Source organism: Salvia hispanica, unplaced genomic scaffold (genome assembly GCF_023119035.1).
Source record: "Salvia hispanica cultivar TCC Black 2014 unplaced genomic scaffold, UniMelb_Shisp_WGS_1.0 HiC_scaffold_704, whole genome shotgun sequence".
Taxonomy (NCBI): Eukaryota; Viridiplantae; Streptophyta; class Magnoliopsida; order Lamiales; family Lamiaceae; genus Salvia; species Salvia hispanica.
In genome coordinates this window covers 50,323-65,451 of record NW_025952471.1, presented here as the reverse complement: position 1 = coordinate 65,451, position 15,129 = coordinate 50,323, and the positions used below count along the sequence as shown (strand labels likewise).

Genomic DNA, 15,129 nt, shown 5'->3' with positions numbered 1-15,129 from the left:
CTCTCTCTACTTTTTCTTCTCTCTTACTTAACTCTCTCTTTATTAACTCACAAAACAACACTACATAAAATCCGTGCCGAAAAGCAAATGTTGCATATTTAATGGGACAGAGGAGTATCTTATAAAATCTAAAATTGAAAATCTAAAACGATTTATTATTCGGTTCCGTGTAAGAACCGAATCGAATTTTGCGAACATTAGATCGGTACCGAACCGAAACCAAAAAAACGATTCCCGATTCCTCAATTACCGGTCGGTTCCGGTTCTGATTCCGGATACCCGAGAATCGGAGAACCGATTAAGCTAGCCTACAGTTCCACTAACTTTTCCAGGTAAGAACCGGAAAAGTCTAAAAGTGAAAATCTAAAATTGATTTATTATTTGGTTCCGTAAGAACCGAACCGGAACCGTAATTTTCGCGAACATTAGAATCGTATCCAAACTAGAACCGGAACCGAAAATCGATTCCCAGCCTCAATTACTCTCGGTTTCGATTCGATTCGGGTACCCGGGAAACCCATAAAGCAGCCTACACGCCCCACTAACTTTTCACTCAATTTTCTTCACATACCTTAAAACACGTGCAATAAAGTGTGGATGACATTTTGCGGATGGAGGGATATATAAATGTGGAACATACATTCCACTAACTTTTTCACTCACTTTCTTCGCCGATAAATGTAAACAATATTTTGACGGAGGAGTATACCTTTCACTCCCATTAATGACCTCAACTCAACCTTGATAAAATATTTTCCACCTTACGTATTCTTCATAAATAATTAATTTGTTATTAATTTTAATATATTGTATACGTATAATTTTTTTTATAAATTTAATTAAATATAATTTACAATTACGAAAATAAGAGAAATGAAATGCAATATATTACATAAAATAAGATGAGTGGGGGTGGTTTAGAGGATTTTGATAATTTTGAAATCAAAATAAATAATTTGGATGTTTTTGGATCTATAAATTTCTAGAATGCTTAATAACAACGCAAAGAAATTTATGGAAGAAAATAACTTGGATAGTGAACAAATTCAAAAAAAAATATTATATAAATCAGATAAATAAATTTATTAATGAAAGTAAAAAGCTTATATGAAATTAAAAAAAGTGAATACCAATTTCTCATAAAAAAAGAGAAAAAGAAAAAGAAAAGTAGTGGAAAGAATGCCACATCACAAAACAATCTCCACTCATTCAACCTAAATCGGCTGACTAACAATAGTATTTCTCAATAATGTGACTAATTTCATCTCTATTTATTTTTATTTAATGACCTCTTCCGCAGTGTTGTCAATATGGGGTAGCGTAATAGCGGACAAAGAGGGTATCTTCTTTGTTGGCTAAATGTCAAATTTTAAGCAAAACATGTGATATTTGTAAGAGATTAAAGTGAGAGGGTCCCATGCTGTCGTTAATAACAAAGTAGGGCGTGCGGTGCTTAAAACGCCCAAATTTATAAACTAAACGCAATACTTTTGCCGATCCTTTTTTATGTTTTATTCATTTCTTTTAAACACTTTTTGTATTCTATTAAACAGGCAAATACTCAAAAGGGCGTATGTGTATATTGTTGACTTTAATTATTAGTGAATTTTTAAATGCAAGAATTTGTGGAGTAGTTAATAAGCGGTGCTTAAAACGCACGAATTTAGAGTTCCTATATTTATAATTGAATAGGATTGTTGAGTATTTTGGCACATCTTTTTTATTCTTTTAAAAAGTCATGATACTAGTATAAAATTCAATTAAAATATAGGAATTCTATTTATAATAAAACTACTAATTAATAATAACTAATTATGACCATCATTCCCCAAATAAAAGGATTACGTATAAAATAATTTAAACTAAACTATACTAACACCAAGTCTAGCTCGTCTGAAATTGTTAATCTTACAAAAAAAAAAAAAAAACATATTAATTATTAAAGAAAGCTATTTCCAAGCGTGAAATTGTTAATCTTACAAAATATAAAAACATATTAATTATTAAAGAAAGCTATTTCCAAACGCAAAGTATCTTAGAATAGAAAATAGTACACTCCGTCTCAACTAAGTTGAATCATATTCTTTTCTTGGATATCTTAATTAAGTTGAGTCATTTCTTTTTTTTAAAAATAAAAAATAAAACATATAATTATTATTTTATTCATCACATATTTTACTCTCTCTTTATCTTTCCTACTTTATCCTCTCTCCTACTTCTCAACATAATTTCTTAATTTTTGTGTCCATAAGTTTTAACTCAACTTAGTTGGGACGGAGAAAGTATGTGATCGATTCCTTCTTGGCCCTTGTTTTGAGAAAAATAATAAATCCCATCTACATTATTCTCTTTTATTTTAATGCTTTCTTCATTTTAACTATTTATTATCATTTTCGTTAAACACGTATCAAATAGTAGTGGATAACTTAAATAGGGACAAATGAAATATTTTAAAAAATGTGAAAATTAAAATAAAATTAACTAGTATAATTTTTGTATTTAAATTCACTAGTATAAAGATGTATAATAGAATATTCTTATATGCAAATGCCTTTTTGAGTATTTTGCTGTTTCATAGAATATAAAAAGTGTTTAAAATGAAGTGAATAAAACATAAAAAAAAGGGTCGGCAGAAGTGCTACGTTTAAGTTCATAAATTTGTGCGATTTAAGCGCCGCACGTTCTGCTATGTTTTTAACGACAACAGAATCCTCTCCCAAAGTGAAGTGCAAACTATATCAATCATTTTCAATATATGCATTATTAAAATAAGTAATAAACTTACAAAAAATCAATCTTTATCATATATCACCATCATAGTCATCACTATCAATTTGAATCTAATCAATCTTTATCATATATATATATATATCACCATCATCGTCATCATTATCATTTTGAATACTTCCTCTACCTTAAACAGGGCCTTACTGAATGTTAGAAATTAATTATCTTTTCGTCTCCAAATTAAGATACTTTATCAAAAATATCCAGTTAGATATTTTAAAATAGGAAACAAAAGTTGAAAACACATAATACAAATCTCAAATTACTAGGCCATGTGTAAGGCGTGTTTGTCTAAGTTTATTTTAAAATATCTTGGTGCTTATAATAAATTATAAAATTATTTTTATAGAAATTAAAATACCATAAAATTATGAAAACGATAAATACTCAATAGGCATGAGGCATTGATAATATGTGGAACATTGAGCTATCTGGAGTTTAAAATTTCTTCTAAATGAATGAAAATGGCGTTTTGAATTGTAATAACTGGAGGTGGCAAATGTTGGGAGGGGCGTATAGAATAATAACAAAATGAGCATGACATAAATAGAGCAATATATACATCTAAATTTTTCGTGGCATCGACACTTTTCCGAAATTTTTGCTATTACAATTAGTAGGGACACACACTTCAATTATTGCAAACAGTAGAGAAAAATTCAAAATAGTCAAAACTTCAATTATTGCAAACAGTAGAGAAATTTTTCGTGGCTCACAAATTTGACATGCACTCTCTATTATTTTTGGTGTGATTAAATGAGGAGTTCAATTAATTCTGCTTCTTCAAATACAATTGTTCAATTTGAAAGATTTCTTTTTTCATATTGAAGTCTTCAATTTGAATTTATTTTTTTCAACTATTAAAATTGACCTTATAATGGAAGGACCTTCTAAACATAAAAATGGGAATATTATCACCAGGCCGAAAATATTTGTGCTCAACCCATAATCATATTCATTCTGCTTCATTAAATGGAACGTTATCCTTTTTAGATTGTCCCATTAAAAACAAAATATTCCTAAAATAAAAATAACACCATCACTACTTTTTCCTCCCTATTTAAAACTTTCTCTTCAATAACTCACAAATCAACCCTATATAAATCCATGTAAAATTAAATGTTTCGTATTTAATTTTATTAGCATTGTACACAAGATCAAAAACAAAGCTTCAAACTTTCAACAATACGTACTTTTCCATTTAATTAAGAACTTATTCATACACATAATTATAATTAAAAAGTTACAAAGAATGTATAATCTCTGTAACATTACAAACACAAGAACATCAAACCAAAGCATATGAAAATAATTGGTACGTACTCCTTATACTCTCTCAAGCAAGAATCTATGGAAGATTTTTGCAGGTCTTATCCTTATTGTCATTCATCTCCTGTTTGGAGAGCTTCTTAAGTCGAGCGAGGTGAAGATCGTTGTTCATCTTCCTCTTGTACATCTCCATGTACGAAATGGGCTCGTCCATCACTGCCTTCTCACCTTCTTCGATCTTCACCGGATAAACCTGGGCGTTTGGGGCTGGGTTCACGAATGTTGCTATGGATAATCTGCTGCTTTTCGAGTTCACAGCTACTTGGTGATCCGCACTCTTGAACCTCCCGTTGCTCAAGTACTAAATATATAGTTCAATTCAACGACCGTCAAAACCCTCTATATATATATACTCGCTCCGACTCATTGTTCAATACATTTTTCTTTTCTCAGACATCTTATTTTAACTTAACTCACAAAATAAGACTGCATAATATTTTAACCAAACAAGAAATGTATCTGTTGCAATTTGAAAAATGTCAATTAAATTAATGGCACCTTATTGTTGTTTAATATACATAAATCCACCACTCCCAAACTCACATATTTTAGTAGTAGTACTAGTTTTTTTTATGGAATTAATCAACATTAAATACAAAATGTTTCAATCTACAACTTTTAGATAAATTGTTGCAACGAATATGGAAAAAAAGTAAAAGAGAGAGAATAAGAAAAAACTTACATGACCATAATCGCCAAGATTGACAACAAAAGCACCCGGGACAGGTCGGACTGTGATCCATGTGTTGCCTCCATCCCGGGTCGCCTGAAGCCCGCCACCTGATCTTGGAGCAGTAGAGTTATCAAACCCGGATCCGTATGCCGCTTTAGACCCAATGTGAGATCCGGGCGAGGGATTTTGGGTAGAAATTGACAACTATTTTTTGATCCATGTCAATGCATGCTTTGAGAGAGCATCCTTCTCAAGATCCATTGCTTGTGATAAAATCTCCAGTAATTTGCATCCCAAATCCATCACCTGTCGGCTGTATTCCTCCGTCGTCTCCCGCCACCCGCCGGGTTGTCCGGCCATCGCAGGTAGTCCCGCGCCTCCACCGGGTAAGAAAAATATGTTACTATTTCCCGCCAGTCTTGTACGACTTCTCCCTTCAACCAATAGTTTATTTTTTTATTTAATTTCCAATAAGTAATTTGTTGATGAAAATAAAAACATTTTAATTGATAAATACAAAGATTTGTATGGCTACATAATGTTGCGTGCAAATCCGAGATTATTGACTTTAGATATTAACTACCCTACGATTAGATCTACCCATACTCTGTTAGTCCTAGTAAAATAGACTAATTTTATCATTTTAGGTCATTCCCTAAAATTAGATAAAGTCTAAACATGGAAAATTTTTACCAATTACACACCACTAATAATATGGACCCTACAATTTATTAACACTATTTCCACTACTTTTTTTCTCTCTCTCTTTTATATACTTTTTTCCATCTCTTTTTTTACTAGTTACATATTAAACTCGTGTCATTTACAAGTTTATCTATTTTTTTGAACAGATGGGGTATTTGCAAGACATTATTGTAACTACTTACCAATCAAACTACGGTTCATCGTGAGATTAACTACTACTCCTCGTTCGCGATTTAAAATCTCATTTTGCTATTTCGGGATGTTCGTGATTTAATACATTCCACTAACTCATTTTCTTATTTTTTTTCATAAAATCAAACAATTTATCGAGTCCAAGTAAAACTATAAATGACGGACTGAAAGAGTAACATCGACTCTGCATTGGTAATTTTCCAAATACTATAATATTAAAAATAAAATAAAGCAGTACCTGAAGGTGGCTAGAGACGATGAAGCCACCTTTCTTGCCACCAGACATATCAAACCTAAGTTTCTCTTGAGAAGGCAAAGCAAAGAAGTCTAGAGCTAAACTTCTCATCCTTTCAACCACACTCAAATCCACACCATGATCAACCAACTGAAATATTCCCCCCTCCTCACTCGCCACCACGATCTGTCGCCACGCCTCCTCCCCCTTCTCGATTCCGGCAAATGATATCACCGGAATCTGTCGCTGAACTGGTCGTGTGCCACCTTAGGCCTCTCCTCTTCATCCCTCATGAATTTTGGGTGGAAAGAGCCAAGTTCTGCTTGCTCACAAGGAGAAATGTGCATTTCACCCATTTTTTTTGTAGGAATATTTGAACTCATTTTTCAACTATATAAGATTTTCATTGGATTGTTATAAGGGGTCAGGAGGTGGAAAACGTGCTCTTGTCTGAGCCTAACTTTTTTAGTACTATAATTAGTACTTAGTAGTTATGACTTCATTAAGGTTTACCTATTTTTTAGGACAGTTAGTAAATTTTGGCCCTAGTACTGGATGACTCAACTTAAAAATCTTCAAAATAAAATAAAAGTTGGTATTGTAATACTAACATAAATTGGTATGGTGTTGACATGGAATAGGGTAATTGAGTAATCAAAACAAACGAAACGTAAAGAGACACAAATTTACGTGGTTCACCAACGTTGTATTGGCTATGTCTACGGACAAGAACGGAGAACATATTATATTATAATTGCGATTACATATTCCGAGTTTTGTGTCACACATGATGGGTTAGGCACAATATGACTTATAGGAACCAATAAGCAACATAGCATACCATCTAGATTACGAATTTTGTGCCCTTATTTAGCTAGCGTAAACCATATAGATTCAAGGCATACTAACAAATGACATACCCGATACTCATTTTGTGAGTTCTGCTTACCGCAAACTCGAGAGCATCGGGCTGAATCGTGAGAGCCATTTGGGGCTCGAGTGAGATCAAGAATTGAAGTGTTGGAAGTAGCCGTTGGTGTCTAAGCGGTTATAACTAATTTTGGTTTCAATAAGTTTTAGTTAGTTTTCACACTCTTGTAATCGCACACACATACATAAGCTAGATGCTTAATTGTAGAAAAACAGAGAGCACACAAATACACACGCACTTTTGATAGAGGAGCCTAACTTGTGATTAGCCATAGGCGTTTCAATTGTAGAGTGTGAGAGACTTGTTTGTGAGCTAGATCAATAAACTCATTGTACCTTCTCCGTGGACGTAGGCAAATTCATTACGAACCACGTAAGCCACCGTGTGTTTTAATTTTCTTGTTCAACATCCGTGAGTGTGTGAGAATGGAGGTGCAACCACAACAAGTGGGGCCGTCATCGTGGGAAGCGAGTTGAGCTTTCTTTGAGTGTCTTTTCTTTTTCTTGATTGGTTTCTGGGCGGATTGAGTTCGAGGTCGGGGTTGATAAGCGATCTTTGAAGAAGCACACCACCTCGTTCGAGAAATGTCTACAACCAAGTTTGAGGTGGAGAAATTCACCGGTAAAAATGATTTTGGCCTATGGAGGCTGAAGATGAAGACAATATTGATGCAACAAGGGCTATGGGATATTCTGAAGGCCAATGATGATAGCGGTGGCAGTGAAGAAAAGAAGCTCGAGCTCGATGAGAAGGAAAAGGGGAGGCTGCTGGAGATGCAGGTGCAAGGCCTACAACACCTTGATCTTGAACTTAACGGATAGGGTGCGAGAGAGGTCTCGAAGGAGGAGACTCGGTAGGTGTCCGGGCCAAATTGGAGTCCCCGTATATGACAAAGTCCCTTGCCAATCGCTCTGCACCGAAGAGAACTCGCGACCTTCAAGATTCAAGATGCAAAGAATATAGCAGATCAACTTGAAGAATTTGGGAAATGTATTGACGATCTTGAGAACATCGATGAACAAATTAAAGATGAGGACAAGGCATTGATGTTGTTAAATTCACGCCTAAGAGCTATGAGCACTTTAAGGATGCGATTGGATTTTACATGGTTTTAGAGGGTGGTTTTGTATGAATTTGAGCATATTTCGTCTATTATTAGGCGTGTTTATATCTACTTCACTATTATGTTGGTATGTTGACCATTTTGTTAAGAATGTGTAGAAAAAAGTACAAAATATGTGGATGTGCAGCGCCTTGGTTTGAGACAATATTTACTAGATATTTTGAAGCCCAATCAGCCCCTATTACATATCAATCTCTTCGTCTTCGAAAGATCTTCGCGGGGGTATCTCGAAACGCCTCAATCGAAGTTGGGTAGAAGAAGTTATGGCCGTTATACGAACATTGCTTGTCTAGAAAATCTCACCCGGCCAGGTGAATTATTACCCTATAATTGCCGGCCGGGTGGCATAATTAAGCCTGCGAGACCCCGAGAGTACCGAAGAATTCCCCCCCGGGTCGGGTGAATTTCCAAGGGATTAATTCCCCCCGGCCGGGTCCGTCATTTTGGTGTTTTTTAGAATTGAAATGCAATTTTTGAAGAGGAAATAAGAAGGAAGAATTAGGTCGATTCTAGGCATCCTCACGCCGTGAAACACACAACCCATCTCTCTCAAGCACTCTTGGAAGAAGATTGAAGATTCAAGCTCCAATTCCTCCGCCAATTGTACTCCGTATCATGTTTTCCATTGTTTTCTTCATTGACTTGTTTTCTTCCATGAATATGAGTAGCGAAACATCTTTTATGTAGAATTCTTGGTGAAGATGCATTGATTTATAGTTTTAATCAATTGACTTGTTTATCTTGGTCTGCAATTGTTTGAATTATTCTTGTGCTTTTCCCTAACAATTGTTGATCACCAATTGGAGTGTAGGGTTTCTTAAAATAATCGGGAGATGAAATATTTAACCTTGAAAGAAGAATAATTCACACCTTAGTTCAATAAAATTCGGGAGAGTTGAGGTTTTGAGTGGGATCTTTAATCTAATCGAACTATTAGGAGTTAGGTGTAAGAATTAGATGTGGGATACGATATGCTGCTAACTGTACATTAGCTCTGATAACCATGTACACTTGCAGGTATTATTTTAAGGTAAATAAGAAGTTGGTCGCGTGCTTCTTGGGAGGGATCCAAGAACACCTTTGAGGAAGTCCTTTCAGCCTTAAGTTGAAGGATTCGCAGAGATCTACACCAAGCAAAGTGATCCAGGTGTTGAGAACTATACCTCGAGAACAATGAAAAGAAGGAGGCGAAGAAGTTTCGAGAAAAAACTCATGTAAGAGAAGAATGAAGGTGAGAAGAGCAAGAGTTGTCATTCTTTTGTAAAAAACCGGGCCATACGAAGGAAGGCTTGTTTGCTTGGAAAAGAAAGCAAGAGCAAGAGAATGGTGAGTGTCTGTGGGGCAGCGGATTTGGCTCGAAGTAGAAGGCTCATGAATCTGCTTGAATGTATGCATTACGGAGCTGCCGATGAAGAATCATGGATCATGGACTACGGGTGGCACCTATCTGTTCTCACAAGGCTTGTGTAACGCCCCGCTTTGCAAAACCACAATTTTCGGGTTATGAAATTTTTGCATTAAATGCATAAATCTTCATGATATGTGAATTAATTGATGAGTGATTAATTGCGTAGGTATCTATGTGACCTAATTGCGTATGGGATTTTGATTAGTTGAATAGTCAACTTGTTGAAATGTTGGCCATTGGCTATTAAATAGTCAAAGATGTGGAAAAATGATGTGGCGTTGAAAGAGTCGATACGTTGAGAAAATGGAGTGGAAGTGAAGAGTTGATTGATTGGAATATGTGAATATTTGATGCGGAGTAATATAATTGTGGGGAATTATTTTCCTAAGGGATGAGTGAGAATTAAATAGGAGCATTAATTAAATCATGTGGAATTTTCGGGCATTATAATATTTGGAGAAAGAAATCCTATTTTTTCTTGGATTTAATTATTTGTTTGGGATAATTATCAGAATTAAATCGAAAGTCCAGTGCTACATAATTCTACATGGAATTTTGAACTCCACTTTGATTTTATCCATGAGATTTTCGAAAATCTCATAGTTTGGAGAAAGAGAGAATTATTTTTATTATTTGATCTCTTATTTTATTACACTCCCAGGAATAAATATAAATATGCTAAAATATCCCGCTACATATCTTGCCCGAATCTAAGAAGATATTGCATATCACAATTGAATTAAGTTTAGATTTATTCCTTTTGAAGATTGGAAAATCACGCCACTTTTCCTACTAAAATGGGGAGTATTTTATTTATTCTTGCTCAAGTGATATATTATTCTACTCCGTGAAATATTTGAATTAAATCATAGGCTAAATTAATAGCTGCCCTAGATTTTGAAAATTCTCTCCCCCAACCACCTCCAATTTTATTTTATACTTGACAAATCTTCCCAAATCTCTAATTATTTAATTAAGGGATATTATTATTTGTGACTGTTTATAAATAGGAAGAAAACCGCAACCACTAGAGATCACAAAACCATTTTGTACTCTCCCCAATATTTTGAAAATCTTCAGGAGTGTCCAGAATAACAAGAGAGGATCGGGATCAGCGGGCGATCGAGGATCCGTCGGCCCATTTAGGGCACATGAGAATGAATCTGGAGAGATCGCGACTCATCATCGCGACAACCACGGCCTCAACGCCCAGACTTCCTCCCCACGAAGCTAGAGCGTTCGCGTTGGAGGCGAGAAGAAGCGAAGAAAGAAGAGAGCAAGATGAACGAGAAAGGGGAATTTGACGAGGTATGGGCGAAATTCTCAACACCTTGTTGTTGTGTTGTTTGATACGGGCGCGTCGCACTCGTTTATATGAACTATGTGTGCACCTTTGAGCTTGCACAGCTAGCGAATACGAGCGTAGAATGATGGTGTCCTCACCAGTAGGAGGAATGATAGAAATACTCTAAGAACGTCTTTCTAATGTAGAAATTGTTATGGGAGAACTTAAGATAGTGGCTCACGACTTGCGAGTCATAAAAATGGAGGATATCGATATAATCTCGGGAATGAATTTGGTTGACAACGAACTGCGGCGATTCGTTGTAAGGGAGAGGCAGATATCTCTACAAGCTCACGGGAAGAGAATCCGCGTATACCACGGGTCGCGATGAGCCGGAAACTGACCATCATATCCGGCTTTAGAGCGTTTTGCAATGATGAAAAAGGCGGAAGCTTGCCTATCTTGTCTATTTCCATGGAGAGGGAGAAAGAACGAGGAGAGGATGGAAGATGTTCTTCATTGTGAAAGAATTTTCCGACGTTTTCTAGAAGTGTTGGACCACACCGCCAGATAGGCAATTGGGTTCACGTTGACCTGAAGTAGGAATTTGCACCGTATCCAAGGCAGTATAGAATGGCGCGAAGGGTTGGAGGAGTTAAAGATACGACTCCGAGGAGCTTATGGACTTAGGTTTCGTGGAGCAGTGTACCGTGTAGAGTGCACAGTCTTCGTAAAGAAGAAGGACGGATCGATGAGGATGTGCATCGACTATAGAGTTGAACAAGTTGACTCCTAAGAACAAAGATTATCACTTGCACAGGATAGATGACTTGTTTGATCAATTTCGAGAGCGGGAGTCTTTTCAAAGATGGACTTGAGATCGGATATCACCTGATTACGAGTTAGAAGGGAGGATATACCCAGAAGGCGCTTTTAAATGCGAGATATGGACACTATGAGTTCATTGTGATGCCGTTTGGCCTAACGAATGCCCCGGCGGTGTTTCATGGACTTGATGAATCAGTGTTCCATCATTATTTGGATAAATTTGTTTTAGTCTTCATCGATGACGTCTTGAGTACACTCGAAACCGAAGAGGAGCATGAGGAGAACCTACGAATCACGTTGGAAACGTTAAGGACCGAGAAGTTGTATGCAAAATTTAGCAAGTGTGAATTACGGCTAAAGGAAGTGAATTTTCTTAGACACATTGTGTCGGCGAAGGAATCCAGAGGTGGACCCGCAAAGTTGAAGCTAGTGCAACAATGAAGTCGCCTTCAACACCAAACGAAGTCGGAGTTTCCTAGGATTAGCGGGGATACTACGAAGATTCATTGAAGGATTCTCCAAGATAGTGAGACCAATGACGCGGCTTGACTCGAAAGTCAAAGTAGATTGGACCCAGTGTGGAAACAAGCTTTCAACTCCAGAGGAAAAGTTGACAAGCTGCGCCCAGAGTGTTAGGCTGTGCTGAATGCGGAGTGAATTACGTAAGTACGCCGTGCTTCAAAGGTTGGATTAGGATGCGTTTTGATACGAAAATAATAAAGTGATTGCACATGCGTCGCGGCAATTAAGACCACACGAGTTGAATTGCAGACGCACGATTTGGAGTTAGCGGCGGTGGTACATGCCTAAAGATTTGGAGGCATCATCTCTGCGGAATTGTGAGATGTGAAATCTTTACGGACCACAAAAGAGCAAAATATTTCTTCGAGCGAGAAAGACTTGAATATGCGACGAAGATGAAACCGAACTAGTGAAGGACTACGATTGTGGTGTTAACTACCACCCCGACCAAAGCAAATGTAGTGGACGGTCTGCTTTGAGCGCGGAGATCATTCGCAAATAGCTACTTTCCCAACGGAAGAGGAGAGCTTGATACGAGAGTTTAGCAAAATCGATTAGAAGTGATAAGAGCACGAGGCAGGTGGAAGGGAGAATTGCCACTTTGGTGGTTAAACCGAATCTGAAAACAAGAATCGTTGCGGCGCAACAAACAAAGATGCGCGGAACTAGAGAAATCAGGAGTTGAAGTAAGAACCGGAATTGAATCCGAGGAAAATTTAGTGAAGTCGACAACGCCTCACCTTTGAAGGAAGGTTGTGTGTACCGAACAATGAGGAACTTAGACGAGATTTTGAGTGAAGCTCACGAAACTCTATACTGCTTGCTCACCACGGAAGCACGAAGATGTACCAAAACTTGAAAAGTCCTTTTGGTGGAATGGCATGAAGAGAGATATCGCGGCTTTTTGTGGAACGTTCACTTGCTTCACTTAGCAGCGAGGTGAAGGCATTACATCAACGGCCGCATGGAAAATTACAATAGCTTTGGAGATACCCGAGTGGAAATGGGAGCATATCGCCATGGATTTTGTGACGGCGCACGGAGCCACAAGTGGGAATCATGATTTGGGTGATTATGAACCCGACTTATAAGAGTGTGTGCATTTCATCTGGAATTAGGTGACTCATGGATCGAACTGACTGGCTCGTATCTACATAAAGGAGATTGTGCGATTGCACGGAGTTCCCGATGACAATTACGTCGATCATGACCCGAAGTTCACGTCGAAATTTTGGATTAGTCTGCAATGCCGAGTTAGAGCCTTGGCTGAATTTGACACGGCATTTCACACTTAATCTGATGGGCAATCTGAGAGGACGATCCAAACTCTCGAGGATATGTTGAGAAGCGCGTCTCGATCGCGGTGGAAGTTGGGAGGCCGTACCCCTACGCCAGTGAACTCGTACAATAACAGCTTCCAAGCAACAATCAACATGAGCGCCTTATGAAGCACTTATATGGAAAGAAAATGTAGATCGCCGCTCTTGGGATGAGATTGGCGAAGCGGCAGATTGCTAGAACCGATGCGATCGAGGAAATGATTGAAGTCGATCGTGACAAAATTCGTCTTTAGAATAAAGGAAGCTCGGGGTGACAAAAGTCATACGCTGGCGATAGGCAATTTCCGACCTGTTCCAAGCCGGTGATAAAGTCTTTCTCAAAAGTGTCCCGGTCGAAAGGAATAACACGTTTTGGTGTGAGAAAAGTGAAACCACGTTTTATCGGGCACTACGAGAATTCGAAGGAATAGGACCATGCTTTATCGATTGAGCGCTACCGCCAAGTCTTGGAAACGTGCACAACGTCTTTCACGTATCCTTCGGTTGCGAAAATATGTGTTCGATCCAGAAACGCGTGATTCACTACGAAGAAGTCGCGTTGAATTCAGAGCTTGAGCTATGAAGAGAGACCCTGAATGATCTTGGACCGGAAGGTTCGAATTTGAAAATAAATCCATTGCTAGCGTGAAAGTGCTATGGAGGAACCCACGATTATGAAGAAGCCACATGGGAGCTTGAGGACAGATGAAGGAACTATACCCGGAACTTTTTCCATGGTACCAAAATTTCGGAACGAAATTTCTTTTAAGAAATTAATTGGAGATATAGCAGCCTTTTGCAAACTACAATTTTCGGGTTTTGGAATTTTTGCATTAAATGCCTTAAATGCTATGATATGAATTAATTGATGAGTGATTAATTGCATAGTGTCTATGTGACCCTAATTACGTATGGGATTTTTGATTGGGTCAAATAGTCAACTTATTGAAATGTTAGAAAAGGCATCAAATAGTCAAAGATGTGGAAAAATGATGTGGCGTTGAAGATCAATACGTTGAGAAAATGGAGTGGAAGTGAAGAGTTGATTGATTGGAATATGTGAATATTTGATGCGAATAATATAATTGTGGAGAATTTATTTTTCCTAAAGGATAGTGAAATTAAATAGGAGCATTAATTAAATCGCGTGTGGAATTTTCGGCCATTATAATATTTGGAGAAAGAAATCCTATTTTTTTTTTCTTGGATTTAATTATTTGTTTGGGATAATTATCAAATTAAATCCAAAAGTCCAATTACTCTATAATTCCTACATGGAATTTTCGAACTCCGCTGATTTTATCCATGAGATTTTCGAAAATCTCATAGTTTGGAGAAAGAAATTATTTTATTATTGATCTCTTATTTATTCTCTCCATGAATAAATATAAATATGCTAAAATATCCCACCATATCTTGCCAAATCTAAGAGAATCTATTGTATCCTAATTGAATTAGGATTTGAATTTATTCTTTTGAAGATTGGAAAATCACGCCCTTTTCCTACTAAAATGGGGAGTATTTTATTTATTCTTGCTCACAAGTGATATATTATTCTACTCACAAAGTGAAATATTTGAATTAAATCATAGGCTAAATTAATAACTTAGATTTGAAAATTCTCTCTAACCACCTCAGGAATTTTCGGCCCCTATGACTGACAAATCTTCCCAAATCTCTAATTATTTAATTAAGGGATATTATTATTTGTGACTCTATAAATGGGAGAGAAACCTAACCACTAGAGATCACAAAACCAAAGCCCCTCTCCCCAATATTTTGAAAATCTTCT

General features: G+C 36.8%; 1 pseudogene; it reads right to left on the bottom strand.

The window, feature by feature from the left end:
* Positions 1-3,939: 3,939 nt before the first annotated feature.
* On the bottom strand, positions 3,940-6,214 carry LOC125199874 (annotated as a pseudogene).
* Between the last annotated feature and the right edge of the window lie 8,915 nt (positions 6,215-15,129).